The following is a 5,923-nucleotide window of genomic DNA, read 5'->3' as shown; positions in this document are numbered from 1 at the left end:
AAGCAGGCTCCCTGCAGGGAGCCCCATGTGGGACTCAATCCCGGGTCTCCAGGATCGCGCCCTGGCCCAAGGTGGCACAAACCGCTGAGCCACCCAGGCTGCCCATGGGCAGAATCTTAAGCAGACTCCACACTCAGCACATAGCCTGACGCAGAGATTGATCTCACGACCCTGAGATCATGACCTGAGCCAAAATCAGGAGTCAGACTTTTTTTTTTAAGATTTTATTTATTTATTCATGAGAGACACAGAGAGACAGAGAGAGGCAGAGACACAGGCAGAGGGAGAAGCAGGCTCCATGCAGGGAGCCCGACGTGGGACTTGACCCTGGGGCTCCAGGATCTTGCCCTGGGCCAAAGGCAGGCTTCAAACCACTGAGCCACCCAGGGATCCCAGGAGTCAGACTCTTAACTGACTGAGCCACCCAGGTACTCCTAATCTATTTTTCAAAATACCAATTCTTGTACAATGTTACACATTATACTTTTTTTCCTTTAGTAAAAAGAATGTTTTTTTAATATTTTGGCAAAGTCTTTTCCAGACCAAACATGAAATAAGCAGGCAAGAATGAACTATTTTACAGCGTACAAAAATATGGAACTCAAAAAAAAAAAAATGGAACTCTACAAATTTGTGTGTCATCCTTGTCCAGGGGCCATGCTAATCTCTGTATCATTCCAATTTCTGTATATGTGCTGATGAAGTGAGTACCACATTACACTTTTATACAATGGGACACATTATATGGGAAGATAATAAGAATTTGTTCTTTTCACTCTTAAGTATGAAAACTTACAGCAGCTCTCCAAAATTGATTTTACTTTTCTTTACAGTGGATTTTCAGAAAGTCTTTGTGGCATAATAATGTTTTGCAAAAAGGGTGTGACTATTTATAGAATTATTGTCTTTGCTGCTAGAAATGAGTACCTTTGAAAAAGGAGAGCTTAGTAGATGGGAAATCAATTTCCACATGGAGGACAAAAAAGTTACAAATGTATTAGGAAAATTACAGTAAATGTTTAAAAGAAAAAAAATGGAACTCAGAGGACATTATTCATGAAACCATACTTGGGATATATACAAATTAGAATATTTTAGCTAGCTAAAACTCCTCATCCAGTAGACATGGACCCTGTGATGCAACAGAGTTGAGAGAAGATATTAATATTTTCTAAAATATTAATATTTGGTGAAGCTAAGAAATAAAGGGTAATTAAGAAAGAGGGATGAGCATGCAAAATACTGAAACTGGATCACTTTCTTATACCATACACAAAAATAAACTCAAAAGGGTTTCTAGACTTAAAGGTGAGACCTAAAATCATAAAAATCCTGAAAGAGAGCACAGGCAGTAATTTCTCTGACATTGGCCATAGTAATATTTTTCTAGATGTATTTCCCAAAACAATGGAAACAAAGGCAAAAATAAATTATTGGGACATTAAAATAAAGTTTCCAATTTGGAACAAGATGGATGGAGCTAGAAAGTATAATGCTAAGTGAAATGAGTCAGAGAAAGACAAATACCATATGATTTCACTCTTATGTAGAATTAAAGAAATAAAACAAGCAGAGGAAAACAGAGTGAGAGAGAGAGAGAGAGAGAGAGAGAGAGAAACAAAGAGAAGCTAAAAAACACTATTTTTAAAAAAATATTTTATTTTATTTTATTATTTTTTAGAGATTTTATTTATTTATTCATGAGAATACACAGAAAGGAGAGAGAGAGAGGCAGAGACACAGGCAGAGGGAGAAGCAGGCTGGGAGCCCGATGTGGGACTCAATCCCAGGTCTCCAGGATCACGCCCTGGGCTGAAGGCAGCTCTAAACCACTGAGCCAGGCTGCCCCTAAAAAACACTCTTAACTATTGAGAACAAACTGTTACCAAAGGGGGGTGGGGGATGAGTGAAATAGGTGATAGGGACTAAGAAGTGCACTTGTGATGAGCACTGGGTATTGTATGAAAGTGCTGAATCAGTATATTATACACCTGAAACTAATATAACATTGTATGTTAACTATGCCGGAATTAAAATACAATTTTTTAAAAAGTAGTGTAAAAAATTAAAAGCAGTGTAAAAAAATAAAAATAAGAAACTATTGTACAGGGGTGCCTGGATGGCTCAGTTGGTGGAGCATGCTATTCTTAATTTCAGGGTCATGAGTTCGAGCCCCACATTGGGTATGGAGATTACTTAACAGAAAAAAGCTTCTGCACAGCAAAGGAAACAATCAGCAAAACAAAAAGAAAACCTACTGAATGGGAGAAGATACTTGCAAGTTATATATCTGAGAAGAGGTTAATATCCAAAATATATAAAGAACTTATTATACAGCTCAACACACACACAAAAACCAACCTGATGAAAAAGTGGGCAGAGAACCTGAATAAACATTTGCCAAAGACATAGATATGGCCAACAGACACATGAAGATATGCTCAAGATCACTCATTATCAAGGAAGTGTAAATCAAAGCACAATATCACCTCACATCTGTCAAAATGGCTAAAATAAAAAAACACAAGAAACAACAACAATTAACAAGGATGTAGAGAAAAAGGAACCCCATGCACTGTTGGTGAGAATGCAAACTGTAGCCCTGTGGAAAACAGCATGGAGGTTCCTCAAAAAAATTAAAAATACAACTACCCTATGATCCAATAGTTCCACTACTGTGTATTTACCCAAAGAATATAAAAACACTGATTTGAAAAGACATATGCATCCTTATGTTTATTGCAGGATTATTTACAATAGCCAAAGTATGGAAGTAATCCAAGTGTTCGATTAATGAATAGATAAAGAAGATGTAATACATAGAAAAAATGGAATAGTACTCAGCCATAAAAAAGAAAGAGGGCAGCCTGGGTGGCTCAGTGGTTTAGCGCCACCTTCAGCCCAGGGCAGGATCCTGGAGACCCGGGATCAAGTCCTGCATCGGGCTCCCTGCATGGGAGCCTGCTTCTCCCTCTGCCTTTGTCTCTGTCTCTGTCTCTCTCTCTCTTTCTCTCTGTGTGTCTCTCATGAATAAATAAATAAAATCTTAAAAAAAAAAAGAAATCTTGCCATTTGCAACAACATGGATGCATCTAGAGGGTATAATGCTACATGAATTAAGTCAGTCAGAGAAAGACAAATACCATATGATTTCACTCATATGTGGAATTTAAGAAACAAAACAAAGATAAAAAGAAACGAACAAAAAACCCAGAGTTGTAATTACAAAGAACAAACTGGTGGTCACCAGAGGGGAGGTCAGAGGGGAGGATGGGTGAAATAGGTGAAGCAAATTAAGAATATACTTATTGTGATAAACACTGCATAACATGTAGAATTGCTGAATCACTATATTATATACCTGAAACTAATATAACACTGTATGGTAATTATACTGCAATTTAAAAAAAAAAAGGAAGAAATCACGGTACGCTTTGGTGCTCTCTTGTTATTCGTCTTGGTGTGAGCCAAATGTTTATATACTTAAATCATGACTTGGTTTATAGCAAGACTAGGACCAGTGTTTTACTTTATAAAGTTATTTGATTCAAGGAAATTAAAGCTTTTATTTATTCTTTTCTTTTTTTTTTTAAAGCTTTTATTTTGAACAGAGATGTATCCACTAAGTGGCCACTAGCTAACTGTGGAGATGAATAATGGGCTCTTTCTCACAACTCCTTGGTGACCTGTTGTAACCTTCACTATCCAGATTTAATCAGTGATGTGGTCATTCCAAGATGGCAGGAAGTTTGAATTGCCTGAATGGACATACTGATCTGTCACACAGTAGGGCAGCAGAAGAAAGTTTTGTTCACACCTAAGGGTGACATAATTGTGTATGTCAAGAAGCCTAACTTATCTGCATAGCACCTGATAATTAACAATCCTTACTAATGGAAAGGTGCAGGCCTAGGGGGATCATGATGGAAAATCCTTTTAAAAAAGCCAATTTGACCTTGGCCAAAACTTGCAGTGTGTTCCATCTCAGATGATTCAAAGCTCATTTTAATAGGCTTGAAAATCTGAAAATAAATGATTTTGAAGTGATGATATAAATTATGTATGAGTATCAATTGAATATTCAACTATAATGAGTTTATAGAATACAAGAGAGTATTTCTTTTGAGATGCTGCAATACTGCTATTGTTAGGTTCAGAGCCCAGCTGATTGCTTATAGGGAGCCTTTGTGCAAATTTGAAAAAGGCACCCCCTCTGGGTGATGCGGCCCTGTGGGTACATGATTTGGCAAGCAGAGCCTGGGCTGAATCTTAGCTCCTTTTTGTCCCATTGGTTGGGTGCTTTTGTGCAATGCACAAACTGCACTTCCTTAAGTGGCAGCTCCAATTGCTATTTGAAATGCATGCCAGCAGAAAGGATTTAAAGCCTTGAAGTGCTTATGTTGGTTTTTAGAGAGTACATTTGAAATATACAAAAGTGATGGTTCCTTCTCCTAACCCAATGCAGAATTTATCAGCAAGAGATAAAGACTCCAGTAAGCTCTAAAATGCCATGAAAGCAGGTGAAGCCTCCATGACAGAGAATGGCAGGTATGTTCCTTGAAGAAGCACAGCTAGTAGGGCTCACTCTCCAAGCCAGAGGCAAATAACCTAACACCCAGGAAATTTAGATTTCCAGGACCAGAATTGTCTTATTTGCCCACTGCTGCACTGATGCTGGAAGGGAAAGCTATGTTGTGTCGGTGTGGAGCTAAAACCCTTTACATCCATTTACTTGGACTGAAACGTAGAGGTGGTGAGTGTTAGTAATAAAAAGTATACGGGCTTGATTGTTCATTTTTCTTTGTGGAACCATTGCCTCGTGGTACCATGGCAGTGAGAACAAAACCATGGGTATCTGAAATTGAGTTTCCAGTTCTGGGACAAAATGGAGTAGACACACATCTCCCTACTCCTCCAGCTAAATACACCTAAAGACCCTGGACATTGCATATAAAGAAGATTTTAACAGGTTAGAGAAGCCAGGCCTGCTACGGATGGATCTCAAGACCCAGGAAGCATGGTGACAAGGGTTTTCCTGTTTGACTCATGTAGCCTAAACTGGGTGCTAGGGAAGCCAATAGACACAGACAAAACAACAACAACAACAACAACAACAACAACAACAACAACAACAAGACAATTCAGCTTTCTCTAGCTACAGGACAAAGAAAGGGGCAGCCTGGCAAAACAGATAACTTTGAGACAATAACTGCTCTACTCCAGCCAAATACCATGGGAAAAAAATGTGAACACAAAGCCTAGACTTTTGCCCATGCCCAAATTTATCAAGGTACTTCTCTACCCTCCCGTCTAGATAGTGTCAAGATAGTGTCTCTCCATCTGGAGAGTCAGAACTGTTATCCACACCTGGTAATAATGAGATTACCCGATCTCTGCCACAGGTTGTTAGTAAAGGCCATGAGGGAAGCTGGAATTTCGTCTCCACCCAGTCAGTGGTAATAAGGCACCCCTCCCTGGCAAGGTGGTATCAGAGAGGGCTGAGTGGGAGGCTAGGACTTTTTTTTTTTTTTTTTTTTTTAACCACATTCCAGTGGTAACTAAGCTTCCTAACCCCCTGCAGTGTTGGCAGAGGCATAATGGGGATCCTGAACTCCCATCTCCACTCAGCAACAGTGAGATGCTCTTCTGCTTCACATCTCAAGTTTCAATGGAGGCCAAGTGGGGAAGCTGAATTTCCACACCACTTGGTGGTAATAAAAGCATCACCACCTTTCCTCCACTCCTGTAGTATCATAGGACACTTGCTAAAAACAGAAGATGATCTAGAATCTCATAACATAATAGTAAAATGTGCAAGAAACGGGGCACCTGGGTGGTGCAATTGGTTGAGCAACCAACTCTTGGTTTTGGTTCAGGTTGTGATCTCAGGGTTTGAGATCAAGCCCCAAGATGGGCTCTGTGC

General features: G+C 39.3%; 1 non-coding gene across 1 annotated transcript; it reads right to left on the bottom strand.

The window, feature by feature from the left end:
- Positions 1 to 606: 606 nt before the first annotated feature.
- Positions 607 to 711, bottom strand: LOC121485925. Its single transcript, XR_005986428.1, has one exon. It is a non-coding gene; the product is annotated as a U6 spliceosomal RNA (small nuclear RNA).
- Between the last annotated feature and the right edge of the window lie 5,212 nt (positions 712 to 5,923).

This window comes from Vulpes lagopus, chromosome 2 (genome assembly GCF_018345385.1).
Source record: "Vulpes lagopus strain Blue_001 chromosome 2, ASM1834538v1, whole genome shotgun sequence".
In the NCBI taxonomy this organism is placed as follows: Eukaryota; Metazoa; Chordata; class Mammalia; order Carnivora; family Canidae; genus Vulpes; species Vulpes lagopus.
The sequence above is the reverse complement of the archived record's forward strand: the minus strand, read 5'-3'. Positions and strand labels throughout refer to the sequence as shown.